This window comes from Corythoichthys intestinalis, chromosome 5, assembly GCF_030265065.1.
Source record: "Corythoichthys intestinalis isolate RoL2023-P3 chromosome 5, ASM3026506v1, whole genome shotgun sequence".
NCBI classification, from domain to species: Eukaryota; Metazoa; Chordata; class Actinopteri; order Syngnathiformes; family Syngnathidae; genus Corythoichthys; species Corythoichthys intestinalis.
In genome coordinates, this window is record NC_080399.1 from 7,501 (window position 1) to 34,309 (window position 26,809).

Below are 26,809 nucleotides of genomic sequence, written 5' to 3' on the forward strand. Positions count from 1 at the left end.
ATACTAACCACAACCAGAGTAACCCTAAGTTAAAGATAGACTAACCCTAAACTACATACTAACCTCAACTACTCTAACCCTAGCACAAATAACTAACCCTAAAATATACTTACCACAACCACAAAATACTTACCACAACCACAATAAATATTAACTTTAAAACAAATAAAGTATAACAATAAAAACATATACTTACCCTTAATGTGAGAAATACCTAAAAAAAGAAACAAAGAATTAATACAAGATACATAGACATGACATATACCAAACATAACTTACAACAAAAATACATGACAACTTAAAATGACAAAAAGCAAATAATAGCATTGACAAAGACACAAAATAATCAGAACAACATTGAACACAGAAGAAGAAGGAACTCAAATAGAAGACAGATAGAGAACAAATAATAACATTGACAAAGACAAAAACCAGTCAGAACAAACTTGAACATTGAAGAAAGAAGAACTCAAATAGAAGACATTACAATACAAATAGACAATACAAATTAAAGAAAAAACTGTGCTACGTCCTGAGGAAGGCTCATAGAGAGCCGAAACGTCGACGGGAAGCACAGTACATAAAAAATATTATTTTGACACGACAAACAAAGACAAACAGATTTTACAAAACAAACAAAGACAAACAGAATTGAACACAACAATAACAAAGATAATTTAATTCACATTTATAAACACAACAAGACAACACAAACACAATACATTGACTAAACAAAGACTTCAAAATGAACAGACGAAGACAGTATGGGAAGCTGTGGGTGGACAGTGCACCCCTCCATTCTGGGAGGTTTACACCTCCCAGAAGGAGGACTCTTCCCAAACCTAACCCTAACCCTAACCCTAACCCTAACCCTAACCCTAACCCAAACCCTAACCCTAACCCTAACCTAACCCTACTAACCCTAACCCTAACCCAAACCCAAACCCTAACCCTAACCTAACCCTAACCCTAACCTAACCTAACCCTAACCCCAAACCCTAACCCTAACCCTAACCCTAACCCTAACCCTAACCCTAAACCCTAACCCTAACCCTAAACCCTAACCCATTTTGGGACACCCTGGGGTACGCCCAAGCCGACCCTTTTTTTGTAAATTGGGCCATTACTTATGCACCACCAGCCACATCCCATTTCCATTTTCTACCCCCACCCCTTCAAACGAAGCAATAAGGAGTAGGGCTTGAAACGTCAGCCCTACGAATTGGGACACCTCTTTACACTCACAAACGTCATAAGTCCATTCGGCCAGTTACGTAACCAAAAGAGACGATCAAAAGTGCACTTGTGCGTTTAGCAAAACAAAAAACATTACAAATGAAGAAACAATGAATAAACTAACATTACAATTAGTGGTGTCATTTTTTATTTATTACACCCCTAATTAGTGCACTTATCGTGATTAATCTTTTTAACTATTACTTTTCTGACTGAAGAAAACACATTTAGAGTAAGTGATTAATCTTTTTAACTTACTTTCTTTGACTGAAGAAAACACATTTAGAGTAAATAATACTGGTCATCAGCTGTTACAATATTATTCGGATGTATTAACCTTCTTTCAATTTATTTTAGCAAAGCAAACAAAAAACACATGTAACTAATGGAAGGCTCCATAACACATGCACATAGATCTGGAGCACTCGTTCAGTTTAATTTAGTTTCAGATTCAATGTAATATTTACACCATTGTATGAAACCTGAATGATGGTTTCTGAACCAAGAGTGGTATTTGCTAATCTTGCATATTTTTTTCCAGCAATTTCATGTGTAGTGCTCTTCGTTTCACCACTGTGTCTTGGTGTGCTTAGTTGTAGTATTGCTAAATATCTATGTATATCCACAGCAAATTTTTAATATATCTTTTCAAAATGTTTTTAACATGTGGAGGGTATTCAAACAAATACTAACCTGCCTGACTGGTTTGACTACTTGGAAATTCAGCCATTAGCTCAGGAAGGGGTTGGGCGAAACCTTCCTGAGTAAGGCTACTTTGAGACACTTATTACTTGACACTAAACTGCTAAACTTATGAGGATATTTTAATAGTATTTTAATAATTCTAATTTATTCGAATGTATTTGTTTGAATGCCCTCTACAGGTTAAAAACATTTTGAAAAGATCAATTCACCATTTGCTGTGGATAGAAATTGATTTTTACAAATACTACAACTAAGCAAACCAAGCAACAGTGGTAAGAAAAACACTTCTCATTAAATTGCTGGAAAAAATATGCAAGACAGTTCAGTAAAGACCACTCTTGCTTCAGAAACAATCATTCAGGTTTCATACAATGGTGTTAATATTACATTTAATTTGAAACCAAATTAAACTGAACTAGTGCTCCACATCTATGTGCATGTGTTGTGGACCCTTGCGTTAGTTACAAGTGTTTTTGTTTGCTTTGCTTAAATTAATTGAGAAGTTTGATACATCCAAATAATATTCTAACAGCCAGTATTCAGTCAGAAAAGTAATAGTTACAAGAGTAATCACAATTAAAAAGTGCACTAATTAGGGGGGTAGTAAAAAAATAAAATTGACACCACTAATTGTAATGTTAGTTCATTGCGTTTCTTCATTTGTAAGGTTTGTTTTTTTTTTTTTTTTTTTTTTCAGTTTTGCTCAACGCACAAGTGTACTTTTTATCGTTGCTTTTTGGTTACGTAACAACTGGCCGAAAGGACTTATGACGTACGCGAGAGTAAAGAGGTGTCCCAATTCGTAGGGCTGACGTTTCAAGCCCTAGTCCTTATTGCTTATTGCTTCGTTTGAAGGGCCAAGGGGTGAGGAAGAAAAATAGAAATGGGATGCAGCCGGTGGTTCATAAGTAATGGCCCCGTTTACCAAAAAAGGCTAGGCTCAGCTTGGGGGCGGATCCCAGGGTGTCCCAAAATGGGACACCTTTGGGGATGATCCGACTTACTTCTAGTGTTACAATTCCCTCCAGGCTCACCAAAAGGCAAAACAAAACACTTTCTACCATGTTGGGAAGCTCACCTCCATGGTACTTTGGGCTGACCAATATGGCAGATAAGGAGTGCAAAAATGAAATGCACATATAAGTGTCATCAAAATGCTTCTAATTTCTATCTGGACCTTCATTCATTTTTTTTATTTAAATCAACCCAGACCCCAAATAAATAAAGTGAAGTGAAGAAATAAATGAAGTGAAAGAAATAAAACAGTGAAATAAAATAAATGAAGTGAAAACATTGAAATAGAAGCATTTTAATGACATTTAATGGCATTTCATTTTCACTCTGTCCTCCATACAACAAAGGCAAACAGCCACTTTCTACCATGCTAGAAAGCTAGCCTGTATGATACTGTCAATTCCCCCAGGCCCACAAATAGGCAAAACCACCACTTTCTACCATGCTAGGAAGCTAGCCAGCCTGAGACTTAATTTTAGGCCAGTGGTGGGCAAACTATTTTACAAAGGGGCCACAGTGAGTGCAGGTTTTTGTTGCAACCCATTAAGAGGACACATTCTCACCAATCTGCTGTTTTACAAGTGCAATCTGGCGCTTCTCATTTCTACTGAAACCTCATGGGTTATACTATCTGTGCTAGTTCAGTGGGAACGAAGACCAGGACCCACTGTGGCCCTTGAGGACCGGTTTGCCCACAAATGGACAACGCCCACTTTCTACCGTGTTAGGAAGCTAGCCTGCATACTTAAGCCTCAAAAGGCACAAAAAAAAAAAGGCAAAAGCAGGCAGTTTCTACCACGCTACCCAGCATGACAGAATTCCCTCTAGGCTGATAAATTTGAAAAAGCAGCCCCTTTCTACCATGCTAGGAAGCCAGCCAGCATGACACCCAATTCCCTCTCGGCTCACAAATGGCCAAAAACAGCCACTTTCTACCGCACTAGCCAGGATACTTTGAATTCACTTTAGGCTCCAAAATGGCAAAAACTGACACTTTCTACCACGCTAGGAAGCCAGCCAGCATGACACTGAATTCCCTTTAGGCCAGGGGTGTCCAAACTTTTTGCGAAGGGGCCAGATTTGGTGTGGTAAAAATGTGGGGGGCCGAACTTGGCTGATGTCCTTTACGTAGAACGGGTAGCCAACGTCGGTCCTTGAGGGCCCCTATCCAGCTTGTTTTTGTGAGGAGCAGCATTTAGTGTGTAAGCTACTTCATATGCTGGTAGCAGGTACTGCTGACCAATTTATTAAGTCAGTGTGCGGGCCAGACGTTATTTATTTTATGACAGAGGCTGGGGGCCGGATGAAATTTGACCACGGGCCGCATTTGGCCCCCGGGCCGGACTTTGGACATGTGTGCTTTAGGCTCACAAATGGCCACTTTCTACCATGCTAGCCAGGATACTTTGAATTCACTTTAGGCTCACAAATGGCAAAAACGGCTACTTTATACCACGCTAGGAAGCTAGCCAGCATGACACCAAATTCCCTCTATGCTCACAAATGGGCAAAAAACAGCCACTTTCTACAATGCCAGCTTGATACTTTAATTCCCTTTAGGCTCACAAATGACGAAAACAGCCACTTTCTACCATGCTAGGAAGCTAGCCAGCATTGCTCACTACTTCAGCCAACAATTGCACACCTACAAATAATGAAGGCATTTTTTAGTCTCCTACATAGTCATTTCTAATCCAAATTCCATCCCCTGCCAATTTCCACACGCTGGATCAACTATGTCGCTCGGCTGGCCTGGGAACGCCTTGGAATCCCACCGGAGGAGCTGGCTGGGGAGAGGGAAGTCTGGGCTTCCCTGCTAAAACTGCTGCCCCCGCGACCCATCCAACTACTTTTGACTATGCTAGAAAGATAGCAGCCAACGATCACCCACCTTTTTGCAAATGATGAAATTTTTACCATCTACACGAGCCGCTCCTACTAATTATATTTTGTAAGCTATAGCAAATCCAACAGTCTTTAGGAACCTCAATATAGAAAAATAATAATTCACCCATCACAACTCCCCCCCCCCCAAAAAAAAATGGGAACCATCCCAGTTCAAAACAGTAATATAGTCAATTGGTATATTTCTTGGAAAATGCCACTTAATAAATTGCGTTTGGTGCCACCCTCATCCATCTATATTCTCAAACCTAACCCTACCCCAAATGTTGCCCGTTCAAATTTGCCCTTTGTGGTGCAAGATGGGCTGTTGCATGAGCGGGGCTGATCCCCATAGAAGACTGGGCAACGATTAAGGTCCTGATGCCCTGGACCACCACACCCGCGTGCTTTGTCCCTATAAGCGGGACGCAAGGGGGCCGCATACTTACCGCCTACACAGAACAGGTTGTTTGTTAACACCGCTAGGTTACCCCGACCTGACCGGATAGGCTTGAAGAGCAGGAAGTCTGGCAGCACATCCCAGGCTTTAAACACAAGTTTAAACATACAATTGGTAACATAGGTCAAAAACAGTTGAGACTCACCTGCAGCTGTTGGCCCTTGCCTTCTCTCCCACATGACTGAAGGGAGATGAGTCAAGGCAGCTTATATGGTGCCCAGGTGACTGTTGATTGTGTAATTGGCTAATTGGCATCATGTGAGACTTATCATGTGACTTGGTGCATTCAGGCAGTGTGGGGAAAACCAGCACTGGGCTAAAAATTGGTCATCTAGGCAGTGTGGGGTAAACCAGCACTGGTCTAAAAATTGGTCATCTTTATACAGGTTACAGATAATTTAACAGACCTAACCTCATCATTCTTTTTATCCATTGCATTGCAGGCTTCAGGTGAATCCAGTAGGAGAGCATTCCACTTGCCTCTAACAAGAAAAGACAAGTCGTATTTTGAAATAATAGTGCTCCTTTTTTTTTTCTACCTCTATACTTGTCTTTTTAATCCTGTCTTTTTAATCCTGCTTTATAACCTGAAAGTCAATAAATATAATTAAATTAGTGGAGGGTTTATTTTCAAATATACATCTATAAATTGAATGACTGATAAATCTGATACATTATAGACTATAAACATGTAAACGGATGGACGTCACCTTCTACATTGAAAAATCTACAGAGTTCAAACAGTGTTTCAGTTAAAGAACTACAAATGTAGTCACCAAAATGACTACATAGTTATCACAATACTTACTACTTTTAAAAACTACAAACTGACTCCAATCATGGGAACATATGCTACACACAAAAACTTAAAAACTACAAACATGTTCAAATTGCCACCTTGCTGAAATGAAAAGAACTACAAACATGGCCACCATGCTGATTTAAAAAAAAAATAAAATAAAAAAACTACAAACATGGCCCCCACGCTGAAATTAAAAGAACTACAAACATGGCCACAACTCGTGCTACACACAAAAACTTAGAAACACTAAAAACATAGTTATCATAATACCTAGTACTTTTAAAAACTACAAATTGACTCCTAACGTGGCCACAACATGTGCTGAACATGCACTCAAAGAAAACTACAAACATGTTCAAATGGCCACCTTGCTGATATGAAAAGAACTACAAACATGGCCACCATTCTGATTTGAAAAGAACTACTAATATGGCCACCATGCTGAAATTAAAAGAACTACAAACATGGCCACAAGTTGTGCTACACACAAAAACCAAGACATTACTACTGAAATGCTTACTGCATTATCTAGAATTTTAAGTAATACATGTCTACTAATTGAGATTAAATCCAATAATTGACATTGAATGTGGATGACAAACAACATGATAGTCCTAAAAACTACACACTGAAGTTATTATAATTTTATATTGAAACCCCTCTCGATGTTTTTGGTTTTATACAATTTGTGAAATTAGTTTAACTAGTAGGTCGCCATTGTTGTTGACGTCACAGGGCCACGCTGCCAGAATTCCACCTGTCAGTCTTTAAAAAAAGAAAAACAAAGAAAAACCTGTCACTCTTAAATTACGTAAGGTAGGGATTTAAAATCACCACAACATGTCAATGGCGAGTTTTACATTAATTAGGCATCAAGCCAATGAGTGTGTTTTTTCCTTTGACTGACGCTGTTTCCTTAATCCACAGTGGGAGAGAGAAGGGAGAGTGGACACAAGCATTCAGATTCGTAACTCAGACCGCGCCGTTCATTGGCATAAGCTTGGGCAACTCTTTCACAACACACATAGGTATCATATAGTGCAAATAATACAAAACTATACTTATATCTCTGAAAAAATGTCACCAAGAAGAAAAGCGCTTCAATCTGTATTGCTGAGGGCCTATTCTCACACAGTTAACAGAACAATGCAAAGAGAACTGGCTTTCACAATCAAAATAGATGCGCAAAATACACATCAATCTTACTCAGACTATATTTAAAGAGCATATGACACGAGAAAAAAGTCTTAAATGGCATTATTATGTGAATTAGAATCATATTTTGAGACGATTCGACTATATACAACAATTTAGCAAAGCGCAGATGACGAGAAATTAGTCTTTTAATCTGCCAGTTAGCCACGCCTACCATTATAGGGCTTTAGCGTCCCCAACAGGTGGATGACGTCAGCGGTAGACTGGGCTCATCGGTTTTACTATTCAGCCCATTGAGGGGGAATTATTCAGAACGAGGAAAACGCGACGAAGAGAGCCGCAAAATGTCATTGTTTCAGTCTCTCTACTCCAATATTTTTACAGGATATTCTTTTTATCCAAGTATTTTTCCCCAATAGCTATATAAATGGCTTGAGAAGGACCAGTCAGCCCGACGAGGGGGAACTATTCACAACGAGGAAAACGCGACGAAGAGAGCGGCAAAATGTCATTGTTTCTGTCTCTTTACTTCGATGTTTTTACAGGATATTCTTTTTATCCAAGTATTTTCCCCAATTGCTAAATAAATGGCATGGTCATGACAAATAACAGTCTTGTGCTGAATGGAATATGAAATAATAAAAATGCATTTATTCAGGACGACATGGCAAAATGACTCCATAATGGTCAAAACTGTCGACTTCACCTTTACTGTCGCACCTCCCGAACGATATTTTATGACACCTAAATCGGACATATGTCATTTCCCTTCCCCGGCTTCGGAGACTGTAAACAAACCAGAAGGCGTGACAGCTAGCCGACATGCTAACCCGAACCGAGTGATGTTTCAAAGTCTTCGAAGTAGAAAATCAGACATAACGATCCTGGATTATTTGACATGACGACCCGGTTGTCGATTGTCATTGCGGCTCGGCAAACTGCCCGGCGGAGAGCAATTTACAGTTCGTTCCCCGGAGGAGGGTGGCTGGAGTTGTTGTGTAGCTAACGTGCTGCTGCTAATGAGCATTAGGAGAGCTTTTTACATGCCTATCAATGATCAAACGTAAGTAGTCCTTCATATAAAGAGAGTTTGTAGTGTTTACTTTGTAATCGCTGTATTTGTATTTGACATAATACAAAACAAGATGTTTACTCACTTCCTCGTAAGTCCAATGGTCCCACAGTAAATATCCACGGTGAATGGGAACCTTTTGAAACTCCAAAAAGGCGCATACGCCTCTCCCTCATACAGAATGATTTTTCTGCAGCCGTTTGGCTGGCGTGATGCGAAAAATAAACGTATTAATCCGCAAAATCAGCTGAACCCTTCGTCCTCATACACAACAGTACACTGTAGCATGAAGAGGACGTCTTCTACCGTACACGTCACAGCGCCCTCCTCCTCAATGCGAGACCGAAGCCGGAAGTCACTCATTTTCATGGCGCGGGATTCAAAAAACAAAATAAAAATAGCGATCGCTTCCACACACATCCAAGCGGCCCATAACATTCAGGGGCATAAAATACCGCGTGTATTATGAAATAAACATGCTTTTTTGTGTCACAGGCACTTTAAACATTTTAGCAACTCCTTTAGCACAACAAATACACTGAAGGGCCATATTTAGTCACAGTACACAAATTATGATGCTGGGAGCCATTTTCAGGAATCTTGTGAAGACGACATTCAAATGAACGTGAATCATAATAGACCCAGGCTGCGTTTCAATCGCGGTTTAAATGAGCCCTCGCTCACTTGCCCTAGCCACCGCCCCCCGGGGGAATCCCCGCCGCCATCTTAAGGGCCGTTCCAATTCCCAAAACAGCGAAGTGAACTTGGTGAGATGGACCCTCAGAGGGCTCAGTGATCGAGTGAAAAACGATGGTCACTCCAGAGCTCCCTGTATCGCACAATGCATTGCAGTGGTACACGGAAAATATGTCCATGCAGTGGTGATAATGAAGCTCAAATACCATTGGCTGCTGACCATTTACCACCAGAGAAGAAGAAAATGAATGGAGGAGCCAGCACGGTGTTTGAATGTGATACCAAACTGCCTTTGGAATTGTAAAATTTATCATTGTTGTTAATAAATAAAAAAAATTAGACTGTATGTGGCAGTTATGGCAGGATGTATGGAATCACAGCAGTGCCAAAATGAATAAAAATAAAGAGAAAGAAATGTGTAAATAAAGAGTAAAGAAAAGGAAAAAACAATGACAATTTGTGTCATTGATGTTTCTATTTCGTTTGCCTTTTCTATTTTGCTTTTAACAAAAGGAATGTTCTGTCAATCAAATGGCGCTGGGAAGGACTGAAACTAAACTTCAAATAGGTTAAATGTATTTGAACATCAAATCTGTTTACAGATTATAAGGTATAGACAAATAACTAAATAAATAATGAAATGCCCAAATAAAATTTGATACAAAACCAATCATTCTGATAAATCTGATAATAATTAAGTACCAATATATTGCGGTCAAGCGCGGAATACTTCTCTGGCTTATTGTCATGAGTCGCAGTATATTTTGTGCGATGTGGAATAATGGTGCCACCAGGAGGTGGCGAGCCCTGGCCACAGCTCTCCCCAATGAATTTGTTGGTCACCCACTCGCCAGTATAATGTAGATTGTAGTAGCTGCGGAACTCAAAATTTTGACTGAACAATTATGGACTATGTAAATTCACACAATAGAACACAATATACAATATAACACCATCAACAAAAGTATATCACAAAGTGTGTCTTGAAGTCTTTCTGACAGTTTTCTACTGGCCTGGTTAATACGACAACATAGTAAAAAACTGAAATTATGACTTTTATGTTTTGGTGTGCCACCCCAAGGTTTTAAGTGGCCCCATTTGGCCACCCCTATGAAGAATTTCTGGAGGTGCCACTGATTTGAAATAGGCAGTATAGCGCTATCCCACAGGGTCCCACACCTTGTGGTTGTTCCATGATTTTCTTGCCTGTGAGTGAACGAGGGCAGGTGTGTTCCATTTACGTCTTTCGCTCCCCCTCCGCCCACTATCCCTCCACCCTCCAAAGTGGCATCAGTGTGACGTCATCGCAAGTGCTTAGGGCAAGTGAGCGAGGGCAACTCAAACCGCGATTGGAACGCAGCCAAGTTGACATGGCCACTGAAATGAAAAGAACTTCAAACATGGCCGCCATGCTGAAATTAAAAGAACTACAAGCATGGCCACAACTCGTGCTCCACACAAAAACTTTTAAACAATGACAAACATGTCCACATGGCCCACTTTGTTGAAATGGAAAGAACTATAAACATGACCACCATGCTGATTTTAAAAGAACTACAAACATGATGATGAAAATGAAATTTAAAAGAACGACAAACATGTCCGTGATATAAATTAATTTAAAAGAACTACAAACATGGCCACCATACTGATTTTTTCAAAAATGGTACCGCAAAATACTGCGCATCCCCACAGACGATCCACCAGCGCGACTTGAGAGAGCCCTGCCTCGGAGAAGGACGCGGGCCGGCATCACGGCAACAGTTGCTGCGGCAGCCACAATGGCAGCCATCATCCCACCTGTACTGCCGTAGTGGAGTTTGCAGGATTAACCTTTGGCTAGCGGGGCTGATTGGTGCCCAGTGAGATCGAGAAATGTCGTCTCTGCGGTTCCTAGGTGGACCATGACGAATTGTATACAAGAACTGACCAACAGCTGCCAAACAAAGATGGGTCCACTCAAGAGAAGAAAGATGGTATTTTCCTCGGTTTCTAGATGAAGGTCCTGATGGATTTCGTTTGCTTCTTTGATCCCTTCCATTTCAAAATAAAGTACAGCAAGATTAAACATACATATACATATGTAAATATATGGTAATTTTACAGTACTCTCAACTTGCACCCACACCGAAGGGGATATGTGTTGATGTTAGGGTTAGATGATGATTTTGAATTAGATGTTAACTCATGCCTTAGTGTTCCAAGAGTCTCACTTACTGTTTTCTGCTGAATGCTTACTAATGACCGTGTAGTATTAAATTCCAAAAAAGTTGCTATACTTGATGTCTTACGCATTACATGTTAAACGGGGGAAATGTTGGAATTGTTGTGCATACAGTTAAAATTTATGCTTTCCTTAGTATAGTGAGTCACCAGATAGGATAACCTCTGTCTAGTTAGCCTTTCGTTTGATCTGGGCCATGTGGCCCCCATGTAGTCCTGACCCCTCCAATCCTATTGTTTGCCCCTGAAAAAATAAGGTTGCTACCACAGCAGCTGGGGAAGCAGCTACCAACCACCACAAAAGCTACATTGACTTCCTGCGTGTTCTTTTTAGCCAAGCAAGATGTACATAATCCTAGCTTCAAATCTAACACATCAACAAGTGTAAAGCCCATGCCACTGTGGCTAACTTCCCTAGATGTGGACGGAAAAGAAAAATTGACGAGAGATTTCAACGAAAGATTGTGCGGATGGTGGATAAAGAACCTCGACCAACAACTAAACAAGTTTGAGCTGTCCCCTCCGTGAGTCATCACCTTATCGTGGTGGAGGGGTTTGCGTGTCCCAATGATCCTAGGAGCTATGTTGTCTGGGGCTTTAAGCCCCTGGCAGGGTCACCCATGGCAAACAGGTCCTAGGTGAGGGGCCAGACAAAGCATGGCTCAAAAGGACCCCTATGATGAGTAAAACAAATGAACAAATGCCTTGAGGTGGGGCTTGAAGGCAAGCGTCTGGTGGCCGGGCCTGTCCCCATGGGGCCTGGCCGGGCACAGCCCGAAAAGGCAACGTGGGTTCCCCTTCCCATGGGCTCACCACCTGTGGGATGGGCCAAAGGGGTCGGGTGCGTAGGGAGTTGGGCGGCAGCCAAAGGCGGGGGCCTTGGCGGTCCGACCCCCAGCTGCAGAAGCTAACTCTTGGGACATGGAATGTCACCTCTCTGGCAGGGAAGGCGCCCGAGCTGGTGTGCGAGGCAGAGAAGTTCCGACTAGATATAGTCGGACTCTGTTCCACACACAGCTTGGGTTCTGGTACCAATCCTCTCGAGAGGGGTTGGACTCTCTTCCACTCTGGAGTTGCCCACGGTGAGAGGCGCCGAGCAGGTGTGGGCATACTTATTGCCCCCCGGCTTGGCACCTGTACGTTGGGGTTTACCCCGATAGACGAGAGGGTAGCTTCCCTCCGCCTTCGGGTGGGGGGACGGAATCTGACTGTTGTTTGCGCTTATGCACCGAACAGCAGTTCAGAGTACCCACCATTTTTGGAGTCCTTGGAGGGTGTGCTAGAGAGCGCCCCCTCTGGGGACTCCCTCGTTCTTCTGGGGGACTTCAACGCTCACGTGGGCAACGACAGTGAGACCTGGAGGGGCATGATTGGGAGGAACGGCCCCCCCGATCAGAACATGAGTGGTGTTTTGTTATTGGACTTCTGTGCTCGTCACGGTTTGTTCATAACAATCACCGTGTTCAAACATAAGGGTGTCCATATGTCACTTGGCACCAGGACACCCTAGGCTGCAGTTCGATGATCGACTTTGTAATCGTGTCATCGGACTTGCGGCCGCATGTTTCGGACACTCAGGTGATGGTCTGTTGGCTCCGATGGCGCGGGAAGATGCTGGCCAGACCTGGCAGGCCCAAACGTATTGTGAGGGTCTGTTGGGAACGTCTGGCAGAATCCCCTGTCAGAAAGAGTTTCAACACCCACCTCTGGCAGAACATCTCCCTTGTCCCGGGGGAGGTGGGGGACATTGAGTCCGAGAGGGCCATGTTCCGCACCTCTATTGATGGGTGGCCGATCGGAGCTGTGGCTGTAAGGTGGTTGGTCCCTGTCGTGGCGGCAATCCACGAACCCGCAGGTGGACACCAGCGGTAAGGGATGCCGTCGAGCTAAAGAAGGAAGCCTATCGGGCCTTTTTGGCCTGTGGGACTACGCGGGCAGCTGACGGGTACCGGCTGGCCAAGCGGATTGCGACTTCGGCGGTCGCCGAGGCAAAAACTCGGACATGGGAGGAGTTCGGCCAGGCCATGGAAAACGACTTCCGGACGGCTTCGAGGAAACTCTGGTCCACCATCCGGCGTATGAGGAGAGGAAAGCAGTGCACCATTAACACTGTGTATAGTGAAGATGGTGTACTGCTGACCTCGACTCGGGACGTCGTGAGTCGATGGGGAGAATACTTCGAAGTCCTCCTCAATTCCACCGACACGCCTTCCTTTGAGGAAGCAGAGTCTGGGGACTCCGAGGTGGTGTTTTACGAAATTTTCCAGGTTCGCAGTGAGTAAGCAACAGGCACACTTTTGATTAATAGACAATGTTTATTAATTAGAAATTGCAAATAAATGATTAAATGGAGTTTAATTGATTACAATCCCACAAAAGCAAGCAAAAAACAGCAAAAACAACATCAAGCATCACTCAGAATAACAAACATAGTTCAGAATAACTACAATGCTAGGTCTGAATTGTCAAAAACCCTTACGAAGCAGTTAAAAACACATCAACACACATAACAATGGCGCTAGATAATTAGTTGTCGAAGCTAATGATATCCCCGCACCAAAGCGCAACGAGTTCCTTTATGATATTGAAATCAAGCTCTTACCTGTCGACAATGAACGGAGGGCCACACAACGTTCCTGGTTTGAGCGATCAAGGAACTCCGGCCGAGCGACTACGCGTGAATCCTCTGACCGACCTTAGGTGTGGCCCGGAAAAAGTCCGCTCTTATAGGCATATGCCACGTAAGAACAGAGGGGGCCAACCCCTGCCCTCAGGAGACATATTGCCTGCCCAAACATGGTAAATTTGACATGTTTTGGCCAACCTCTTAAGGAGATTAGTCTCGTGTCCAAATATAATTGGTTCACTCGTTGCACTTCCAAACAGCATCATATATCTTGGTTACCATAGCAATGAGCTAAAACTCCCGTCAGAGAGCATAACCTGATAAGAAGTTGCATTATCAGTCCAAAAGAATGTGTGCACCTAGAGCACACATTTAGTTAATTTTCTCAAAGGCAGTTATGGCGCAGTTAAAAAGCAGTTATGACGCAGTTATGTGGCTATACATATATGGAACAATTCGGGTCACAAAAAAGGTTACAAGGTCATAAAAAGGTACAAAAATGTTACAGGTGTTTTTCCCAATACAGGTGGGCTCTTCAATCTCTGGGGTTGAAGTCACTGAGGTGGTTGGAAAGCTCCTCGGTGGCAAGGCCCCAGGGGTAGATGAGATCCGCCCGGAGTTCCTAAAGGCTCTGGATGTTGTGGGGCTGTCGTGGCTGACACGCCTCTACAACATCGTGTGAACATCGGGGACAGTGCCTCTGGATTGGCAGACCGGGGTGGTGGTCCCTGTTATGACCCTGTGGGTCAATTGTTCTTTTTTACTGCTTTTTCCACTGTGTGTGTGCGTGAGTTGGGTGGCTGATTGGTGAATTAGGTGCAGGTGTTGCTGATTCAGCCAGTCCAGATTGGTGGCCCCTGATTGGCCAAGGTGTGGACTTCCTGGGCTACTAAAGAAGCTTGCCACAAGCACTCTGTCTCCTCGCCAGCCAGACCAGCATTCAGAAACGCCAGTTTGTGTGTTTGTTTGTGCCCAGAGAGGGATCATCTGATCCTAATTTGCACATCTATTGTGGTCGTTGATGGTGGTCGTTGGTACTCACGCCTACGGACAATTTGGAATGATCAATCAGCCTAGCATGCACGTCTTAGGAATGTGGGAGGAAACCGGAGTGTTTTTCTATCTCTACATAGAGAAAGAAAGAAAAAAAAAAAAGCAAATGTGTATGTATGTGGGAATGAAGCATTAAGCTACAGTAAATATGCCACAGACCTAATGTGGATGTGTAGCTGAACAGGTTGACTTTCATAGTATATTGAACTATATTTTAGCAATCCTTTTTTTTTTTTTTTTTCCTCTTGAATCCATTTCCAACAGGCTTATAATGTAGACTCTAAGCCTAAACCAATGTAGGATAACAAAGACAAAATAACCGAATTTCAATCTCTGAAAGATTTATTTAGAGCAAAACAAAAAACTGTACAGTGTACTGTATACAATCCTGACACATCACTGGGTAAGGCGTACAACATGAGCCACAAGTCAATCGGCCACATTTCTGACAGACATGAGACATTTCCCCCCCCCCGTACACTTCTTTATTTGGCAGCGCCTCGTTTTTGCTGGTGGACTGTGTGTCATGGGAACAAATAAATCTTTCAGAAATTAAATTTGGGTTGTTTTGTCATTGTTATCCTATGTTGCTTTACACTAGAACCACCAGGGGTTTTGGTGCTTCCTAAAACTACCAAGGGTGTCCCATTTTGGGACACCCTGGGATCCGCACCCAAGCCGAGCCCATCTCATTTCTACCCCTCGGCCCACCCCTTGGCCCTTCAAACGAAGCAATAAGGGGTACGGGTAAGGAGTAGGGGTAAGGTGTAGGGCTTGAAACATCAGCCCTAAGAATTGGGACACCTCTTTACACTCGCGTACGTCATAAGTCCGTTCGGCCAGTTGTTACGTAACCAAAAGCGACAATAAAAAGTGCACTAAGTGCACTTGTGCGTTTAGCAAAACTGAAAAACAAAACAAACATTACAAATGAAGAAACACAATGAACAAGCATTACAATAAGTGGTGTCAATTTTTTATTTAGTACACCCCTAAATAGTGCACTTTTTATCGTGATTAATTTTTTCTAACTATCACTTTTCTGACTGAAGAAAACACATTTAGAGTAGATAATACTGGTCATCAGCTGTTAAAGTATTATTTGGATGTATCAAGCTTGTTTCATTGAATTTAAGATAAGCAAACAAAACAAACACTTGTAACAAACGGAAGGGTCCACAACAAAATGCACACAGATGTGGAGCACTAGTTCAGTTTAATTTAGTTTTGTTTCAAATTGAAATATGGTTTCAAATTCAATGTAATATTTACACCATTGTATGAAACCTGAATGATAGTTTGTTTCTGAACCAAGAGTGGTATTTACTAGTCTTGCATATTTTCTTCCCAGCCATTTCATGTGAGGTGCTTTTCTTGTTACCACTGTTGCTTGGTGTGCTTAGTTGTAGTATTTCTGAATATCTATGTATATCAATGTATATCCACAGCAAATTGTTAACTGATCTTTTCAAAAATGTTTTTTAACATGTAGAGGGTATTCAAACAAATACATCCGAACTAATTAGAATTATTAAAATACTTTCATCAAAATATTCTCAGAAGTTTAGCAGTTTAGTGTCAAGTAAGAAATAAGTGTCTGATAGGCTACTTTAGCTGAAGAGGGGGTTGGGGCGAAACAGGCTCAGTCAGGCTACTTTAGCTGAGGAGGGGGATGGGCGAAACAGGCTCAGTCAGGCTACTTTACCTGAGGGGGGGTTGGGCAAAACCTTGCTGGGTGAGGCTGCTTTCTCTTTCGCTACTATTAGTCAGGCTACTTTCAGACACTTATTTCTTACTTGCCTACTGTAGGTTGATAAATTTGTAGGTAGATTTGTGTATGTCTTAGTCAATCCCAAAAAAAGGTTCCTTCAATCAAAGTATATATTTTCAATAGAAAATAAAAGTCACTTGAATGAAAGCAAAATGTGTTTGAATGCAAAAGTTGCCTGAATGATAGCTTGTTTCTGAACCAAGAGTGGCATTTACTAGTTTTGCATATTTTTTTCCAGCCATTTCATGTGAGGTGTTTTTCTTGTTACCACTGTTGCTTGGTGTGCTTAGTTGTAGTATTTCTAAATATCTATGAATATAAATGTATATCCACATTAAATTGTTAACTGATCTTTTCAAAAATGTTTTTTTTTAAACATGTAGAGGGTATTCAAACAAATACATCCGAATGAATTAGAATTATTAAAATACTGTTATCAAAATATTCTCAGAAGTTTAGCAGTTTAGTGTCAAGTAAGAAATAAGTGTCTGATAGTCAGGCTACTTTAGCTGAAGAGGGGGTTGGGGCGAAACAGGCTCAGTCAGGCTACTTTAGCTGAGGAGGGGGATGGGCGAAACAGGCTCAGTCAGGCTACTTTACCTGAGGGGGGGTTGGGCGAAACCTTGCTGAGTGAGGCTGCTTTCTCTTTCGCTACTACGACTAGTCAGGCTACTTTCAGACACTTATTTCTCACTTGCCTACTGTAGGTTGATAAATTTGTAGGTAGATTTTTGTATGTCTTAGTCAATCCAAAAAAAAGGTTCCTTCAATCAAAGTATATATTTTCAATAGAAAATAAAAGTCACTTGAATGAAAGCAAACTGTGTTTGAATGCAAAAGTTGCCTGAATGATAGCTTGTTTCTGAACCAAGAGTGGTATTTACTAGTTTTGCATATTTTTTTTCCAGCCATTTCATGTGAGGTGTTTTTCTTGTTACCACTGTTGCTTGGTGTGCTTTGTTGTAGTATTTCTGAATATCTATGTATATCAATGTATATCCACAGTAAATTGTTAACTGATCTTTTCAAAATTGTTTTTTAACATGTAGAGGGTATTCAAACAAATACATCCGAATAAATTAGAGGTATTAAAATACTGTCAAAATATCCTCAGAAGTTTAGCAGTTTATTGTCAAGTAAAACGTGTCTGAGAGTAGCCTGACGCCCAACCCCCTTCCACAGCTAATGGCTGGTTGCAAGTAAAGAAACAGCAGCCTGACTTGTTCAAACACATTGTGCTTTCATTCAAGTGACTTTTTTTTCTCGATTGAAAATATATATTTTGATTGAAAGAACATTTTTTGGCTTGACCAAGAAATAAACAAATCTACCTACAAATTTATCAACCTACAGTAGGCAAGTAAGAAATAAGTGTCTGAAAGTAGCCTGACTAGTAGTAGTAGCGAAAGAGAAAGCCTCACTCAGCAAGGACTCGGCAAAAGGATGACCGGAAGTTAAAAAAAAAAGGACGACACTTTTTATATTGCTATATGTGCTTTGTGACTATCTGTACGGACCTCTGTGAAGTCACCCCCCCCCCCCCCATCAGACGCAAATTTATATAGAAATGATGTCAATCGTTTGTGCTGTAAAAGTTTTGTTTGAGCTGCTTTCGTTGTAGAGATACTTACAATTCTTATCTAGGTAAATCTGAGGTCAGCTAGCCCCCCATTTCAATTAACAATTGTGTCAATCGTTTGTGCTGCAATGGTTTTGTAGATCAGTATTAGGCTTTTATTCAGATATTAATTTCGAGTGGTTACGTCACTCGTAGCTTTTCCTTAGCTTAGCTCCCGCGGCTAATGCAGCATACCAACTCCCAATAACAGAGGGGTGTCCTAGCTACCTACCTAACAAGCACGATCATAACACAAACAAATTCGGGTCCGTTTCGCAGTAAATTGGGGGGCTTTAGATATTAATTTTGAGTGATGACGTCACTCTAAGCCCCTCATTTACTGCAAAATGGTCCTGAAGTGCTGCCATTCGTTTGTGCTACGTTCGTGTTAGTTGTTAGGACACACCTCTGTTATTGAGAGAGTTGGTATGCTCTATTAGCCACGGGAGCTAAGCTAAGGAAAAGCTACGAGTGACGTTACCACTTAAAATTAATATCTCAATAAAAGCATAATACTGATCTACAAAACCGTTGCAGCACAAACTAGCACAAATGACAGACACAATTCTGAATTGAAATGGGGGGCTAGCTGACCTCAGATTTACCCAAAATGAATTGTAAATATCTCTAGAACGAAAGCAGCACTAACAAAGCTTTTACAGTACAAACGATTGACATCATTTTTATATAAATATGTCTGATGGGGGGGAGGGGGCCAACTTCACAGAGGTCCGTAGAGATGGTCAGATAGCACATACAGCAATATACAATATGTCGTCCTTTTTTTTTTTTTTTTTTTTTTTTTTTATCTTAATTTTTTTGTACTTCCAGGTCATCCTCTTGCCGTCGTGTTGTGGGATTTTGCTGTTCTGTTGCGGGATTTTTGCTGCTGTGTCTTTGCATTTGCCTTCTGAGCCATTCGTGCTGCGAACCATTTGCTGTTGTGTTGTGGCAATTAGGGTTCGTGCTTTTGCCAATTTGCAATCGCGCTTTAGGAACTGGGGATCGTGTTGTGGCGGTTTGCATTCATGCTTTTTTTCTTTTGCAAAGCGTTTGCAATTGGGGTTCATGCTTTTTTATATTTGCAAAGTGTTGAGACTTTGCATTTCGCCTGACACCTCTCAGCCACCATATTTCCTGCTCCTGTTCAAATCCATCCCGCCAGTCGACTGTCGTTCGCTCACACCGAGCTCGGTCATCAAGATAAGCACATCCCCCGCCCCTTGACGTAGTTAGCACTTTGCATTCAGAAAGCCACATGGCAGAGCTGATCACACTTGGGTTGTGAGACCAAAACATTTGAGATTTTTTTGTCGTCACAAATGTATTGATTATTTCATTCATGATAACTTTATACACGTTGCAATGGTCTGTGCGTTTGTTTATTTCATTGCAGTAATTTATACATAAAGTTGCCTGTGTGTGCTATAGGAGAAGAAGAAAAAATGGGCAGAGCAGTGAATGAATAAAATAAAACCATATTCAAAAATAAAACTCTCAAATAATAACTGAAACTATCATGGCAAGAGTCAGTGTAAACTGACCAACCCTTGTGGGTTAGAGTAAGGTTGTTTGCTTGTGTGCTTGAGTGGCCTATTTGAGAGACAATGACACACTCATTTGCACATATACAGATGCTAATTGTGGATACCCAGAGTTGTGAGGATCATCTGATCCCCTTCTGGGCTTTCCAGTAGGCTAAAAAAATGTTGGGTTTTCTAGTGTTAATCTGATCTTTGTACATAGTGTAAATAGTTCAGCAGTAATGTAGGAGGGAGATGACTTTTTGTTTTGCACAGTTTTCTCCTGTTTTTGTTGTTAGGAGGTAGGTAAAGGAAATGTCTTTAATTTGACCTTTTTTTTTTTTCTTTTGTTAGGGAAGACAGGGTTTCTGAGATTGATTTTGTTTGTTATTTTGGTGACTGTCTCCCTCTGAGCCAAATAAAGACACTGCTCTTGATTTTCCGTTTCCACTGGCTTTTCTGGGTGAGGCTTTGACGGGAGGAGCACACCCCATGTTGCGTCCTGAAACCCCTAGACCGGGGTGTAACAGTCCCCCTTTTTAAAAAGGGGGACCAGAGGGTGTGTTCCAATTATAGAAAGATCATACTCCTCAGCCCCCTCGGTAAAGTCTATTCAGGGGTGCTGGAGAGGAGGGTCCGTCGGGAAGTCGAATCTCGGATTCAGGAGGAGCAGTGTGGTTTTCGTCCCGGCCGTGGAACAGTGGACCAGCTCTACGTCCTGGAGGGTGCATGGGAGTTCGTCCAACCAGTCTACATGTGCTTTGTGGATTTGGAGAAGGCGTTCAATTGTGTGCCTCGGGGAGTCCCGTGGGGTGTGCTCCGGGAGTACTGGGTACCGAGCCCCTTGGTAAGAGCTGTTCGGTCACTGTACGACCGGGGTCAGAGTTTGGTCCGCATTGCCGGCAGTAAGTCGAATTCGTTCCCAGTGAGGGTTGGACTCCGCCAAGGCTGCCCTGTATCACTGATTCTCTTCATAATTTTTATGGACAGAATTTCTAGGTGCAGCCGAAGCGTTGAGGGGGTCCGGTTTGGTGAGCTCAGCATTGAATTGCTGCTTTTTGCAGATGATGTAGTGCTGTTGGCTTCATCAAGCCGTGACCTCCAACGCTCACTGGAGCGGTTCGCAGCTGAGTGTGAAGCGGTTGGGATGAACATCAGCACCTCCAAATCAGAGACCATGGTCCTCAGTCGGAAAAGGGTGGAGTGCCCTCTCCAGGTTGGGGATGAGATCCTGCCCCAAGTGGAGCCCCAAGTCTTGTTGACGAGTGACGGTAGGAGGGAGCGGGAGATCAACAGGCAGATCGGTGCGGACTCTGCACCGGTCCGTAGTGGTGAAGAAGGAGCTGAGCCGAAAGGCAAAGCTCTCGATTTACCAGTCGATCTACGTTCCTACCCTCACCTATGGTCACGAGCTGTGGGTTGTGACCGAAAGAACAAGATCCCGGATACAAGCGGCTGAAATGAGTTTCCTCCACAGGGTGTCTGGGCTCTCCCTTAGAGATAGGGTGAGAAGCTCGGTCACCCGGGAGGGACTCGGCGTCGAGCCGCTACTCCTCCGCGTAGAGAGGAGCCAGCTGAGGTGGCTCGGGCATCTGGTTCGGATGCCTCCTGGACGCCTCCCTGGAGAGGTGTTCCGGGCATGTCCCACCGGCGGGAGGCCCCGGGTACGACCCAGGTCAAGCTGGAGAGACTATGTCTCTCGGCTGGCCTGGGAACGCCTTGGGATCCCGCTGGTTGAAATGGCTGGGGAGAGGGAAGTCTGGGCTTCCCTGTTAAAGCTGCTGCCCCCGCGACCTGACCCCGGAGCAAGCACAAGATGATGGATGGATGGATGGATGGATGGATGGATGGATGGATGGATGGATGGATGGATGGATGGATGGATGGATGGATGGATGGATGGATGGATGGATGGATGGATGGATGGATGGATGGATGGATGGTCTAAGTAACATTGAAGACAAAATGGATGACTATTTCCTGTAGTGACTGTAGTCTACAACTGTACAGATTATCAAATTCATTGGAAACTAATTTATTAATTGATAGAATCGATTAGTTGTTGTAGCCTTATTAAGAAGCTAGTTTAGACAGTAAGATGTCCGAAAAATAGCAAAAATGTGGATTGTTGTGTTCTAAAGTAAAAGATTTTTGTCCATGTCCTACTTTGACTCAACAAAAATATAATGAAGAAATCTGATGATAATATTCACAATTGTGAAGTTATATGTATGTTATAATTTGAAGAATTTAGATAAGATTAAGGTCAAGAAGGTCCTAAACAATGAATTGGTCATGAAAATAGTTAGGGTTTAGGGTTAGGTCGATTAATTTGCTCATCGATTACTTGTCGATTAATTGTTCGTTAATCGTTGAACTGGTTAAAATAAACTTGGCAATAATATCGCGTATTGGCAATAATTTATGCGACAATGTTTCGCCCGCTAAAATTTGTTATCGTGACAGGCCTAGGCATCGTACACGTGGTGCGTCATTCTTTACAAGATGCAGTGCAGGGAAAATGAGCGTTTCATCTTGAAGGCTCATTCTAAATTTGTAGCCAACTTTGTCATTTTGGTAGTAGGCTAATAGAATATAGCTAATTTTGATAGTACATAGCACATTCATTGCCTTAATGAAAGGCCTAATATAAGGCTTTTAATTTTTGTGGCTCCAGACATATTAGTTTTTTTGGTCAAATATGGCTCTGTCAACATTTGGGTTGTCGACCCCTGACTTGGTCAATTAATCCTTATAATAGGCATTTTGAAGTGCTGGCAATTTTCTTTTATTTTGAGAACCAGATACCGCCATTGAGCTTTAGCGTTGCACTTGACATAGGTAAAGCCTCAAACAAGCGCAACAACCGTTGACTGTAAAAAATAAATAAATACAAATAAAAACAATACACACATACTGTGAATACGTAACATAAATTAGAAATGCAACAGTTGCTGCCTTAACAGGAGTCCAATTTTTTTAACAGTTATAAGGTTGAGTGAAGGGAGCTTTGAGGTATTTAAAAGAACAGGAACATTTGGGGTAGTTATTCACGCTATTATTGTTATTTTTAGGGTTTTGCGTTTACTTTTTATTTGAACTTGTGTACTTGAGGTCCAACAAAACTTTAAATATCCATAGAACAACACATTGTAACGACTCCTTTCTATGTTAGCTTGAAATATATAGTAGAGTATATTAGCTGAATTGTTGTGGGTTAAAAAAAATACAATAAAAGATGCTTACCTGCAACGGACCCCCACTCGGATGTTTTTTCCGACTCCACACACTTGACTTGACGCCATGACTGCGGCGACAGCTCAGCGGTGCGCACACACGCGTTCCCAGATGAACGCCAACATAAAAGTAAGCAGCAATAGATGAAGAACATATTCAATATGATTAAGGAGGTGACTATTACAATGTTCCTGTGAGCAAGTATTTTCTAAATGTGGACAAGTTGTAAGCAAAAAAGAAATTCACTCAATCCAAAAACTATGCTGATAATAACGTACCTCAATAAAAATCTTTGAATGTTCACCATTCTACATAATGACCGTAGTTACACAAGCACACTGCTATACCCCCCCCCCCCCCCCCATATCGCTCACATCAGTGACACAAAACACATTCATAACTCTGTTTGTAAATAGTCACCCTCCTAAAATATTTGCCTAGGCCATATTTGAACAAATTTAGTTCTTTCCCCCTTGAACATTTCCTCAGGATGCTGGCCACCTCTGCTAAAATTGTCTATATCCTTAGTCAAATGGATCACTCAACTCAATTTTGCCCCTGAAATGGAATTAATCATCAATACAGTTTAATGAGAATTTAGTTCAGTATTTCATGTTTTCTCCACAAAAAAAACAAAAGTGACTGAGGCGATTATTGTAAGAGGATGACGACATAGCACATCAAAATCAGCTTTCCTGTGTGCATCACACTTCAGGGGGAAAAGGGGTTGTGAGCCCGTGCAGTTCCAGGTTTTGCCAGGAGATGTCACTGGTAATGAAGGTTCATTAACTGAACCTTTTTTCGAATCAATTTGGCCAAGTGGTTCGGAACTTCTGAAGTTTCATTGGCCATCACTGGTGTATATACTAGTACAATGGCATTGAAACAACTACTACTTAATTGAACACTATCAAAATAATTTGTCAAACCCCGCCTACTGCTCATGATTAGCGACGAGTGGCGAGCGACCTTTGAGTACGCCGAGCAGAAATGTTTTCAGTTATGTGCACGGAAATTTCTCTTATTGTATGGTTTGATGGTCATTTTTTAGAATATACTATATGGGTTTTTTATTTTTCATTTTACAAGTCCCGCCGTCATTTATATATAAATGACCAAAATTGACTACATCCATTAACAACAAATTGGCAATTCATATTTAATAATCAAGTTAGGATTCTGGGAAATGGATCTTACTGTATGTGTTGGTCAATAGGATTGACTTTTTTTTTTTTCTAACATGATTGCAACATTTTACAACTACTGCCGCAATTTATATATAAATGACCTAAAGTAACAACATCCATTACCGACAAATCGGCAATTTATATTTAACTAGAAACTGCAATTTCGGGAGAAATTACACCTTGGTCTTTCCTCTGTGGAGATACAAATCTTAGCCCCACTCAGGTCTATCAATAGAATGGACCATAATGCCAGTCAATGGCACTAAACAAAGTAAAAGCCATTAGAAAAGATTGGGAGAATTGGACGTCCATGGCCGTCAATGGCGGCACCCTTCATAAGCGTCAATGGAATTGGAGAAGTTTGGGGGACACGTCCTATTGATATCTGGTCATTTTTTGTTGATTTGGGGAAAAAAAAAAAATTCCCATTGAAAATGAATGGGAAAAATTTTGGACGTCCATGGACGTCAATGGTATCAACTTACATAAGCGTCAATGGAATCCAAGTACATTGGCATCAATAGAATGAACAAACATGAAGAAATGCCATTGGAAATGAATGGGAAGTTTGGACGTCCATGGACGTCAATGGCATCACCCTCCATAAGCGCCAATCCAATCGGGGACATTTGGGGGACACGTCCTATTGATATCTGGTCATTTTTTGTTGATTTGGGGAAAAAAAAAAAATTCCCATTGAAAATGAATGGGAAAAATTTTGGACGTCCATGTAAGTCAATGGCGGCACCCTTCATAAGCGTCAATGGAATTGGGGAAGTTTGGGGGACACGTCCTATTGATATCTGGTCATTTTCTGTTGATTTGGGGTAATTTTGTTTTTTCCCCCATTGAAAATGAATGGGAAAATTTTTGGACGTCCATGGCAGTCAATGGCATCGACATCCATATAGTCAATTGAATCCAAGTACATTGGCATCAGTAGATTCGACATGCATGGCCGTCAATGGCATCAATGCAATGTAAATTCCATTGGAAATCCCATTGGAAGTGAATGGGACTTTTCCCATTCGAAATGAATGGGATAGTTTTTGGCAAATTTCCGAGGAAGCGTAATTTTTTTCCAAATTCTGTATACAACTTTTATGTCCCTCACCGTCCCGGAATTTTTGATGCCCAAATTGTGTGATTTGGTCAAAAATTGTAGGACTAGATACATTTTGAAACTTTTTTTTTTTCCCGGAAAATTGCCGTTTACGGGCGAAGGGAAAAATTTTCGGGTCCGTTTGAAAAATTCCCATCGTTGCGCGAAAATTCCGGTCGTGCCGATATTTGAACGGTGCCGATCGGTCAAACGGTTCGGGCTGTGCAGCGTGCGTTTTTTTTTCATTCAAAATGAATAGGAAAGTTTTTGGCAAATTTCCGGGGAACCGTAAATTTTTGCCAAATTCTGTATACAACTTTTATGCCCCTCATCGTCCCGGAATTTTTGATACCCAAATTATGTGATTTGGTCAAAAATTGTAGGACTAGATACATTTTTTAACTTTTTTTTTTTTTCGGAAAATTGCCATTTACGGGCGAACGGAAAATTTTTCGGGGGATTTTGAAAAAGTCCCTGCGTCGCGCGAAAAATCCGGTCGTGTCAATACTTGAATGGTGCCGATCGGTGGTACGGTTCGGGCTGCGCGGCGCGCCGAAAAAACGCGGAGAATAATTTGATGATATAATAATAATAATAACTAGAAACTGCAATTTCGGGAGAAATTACACACCTTGGTCTTTCCTCTGTGGAGATACAAATCTTAGACCCACTCAGGTCTATCAATTGAATGGACCATAATGCCAGTAATTGGCACTAAACAAAGTTAAAGCCATTAGAAAAGATTGAGAGAATTGGACGTCCATGTCCGTCAATGGCAGCACCCTCCATAATTATTAATGGAATGGGGGAAGTTTGGGGGACACGTCCTATTGATATCTAGTCATTTTCTGTTGATTTGGGAAAAAAAAAAAAATTCCCATTGAAAATGAATGGGAAAAATTTTGGACGTCCATGGACGTCAATGGTATCACCTTACATAAGCGTCAATGGAATCCAAGTACATTGGCATCAATAAAATGAACAAACATGAAGAAATGCCATTGGAAATGAATGGGAAGTTTGGACGTCCATGAACGTCAATGGCATCACCCTCCATAAGCGGCAATGCAATTGGGGACATTTGGGGGACACGTCCTAATGATATCTAGTCATTTTCTGTTGATTTGGGGAAAAAAAAAAATTTCCCATTGAATATGAATGGGAAAAATTTTGGACGTCCAGGGACGTCAATGGTATCAACTTACATAAGCGTCAATGGAATCCAAGTACATTGGCATCAATAGAATGAACAAACATGAAGAAATGCCATTGGAAATGAATGGGAAGTTTGGATGTCCGTGGACGTCAATGGCATCACCCTCCATAAGCAGCAATACAATCGGGGACATTTGGGGTACACGTCCTATTGATATCTGGTCATTTTTTGTTGATTTGGGGAAAAAAAAAAATTCCCATTGAAAATGAATGGGAAAAATTTTGGACGT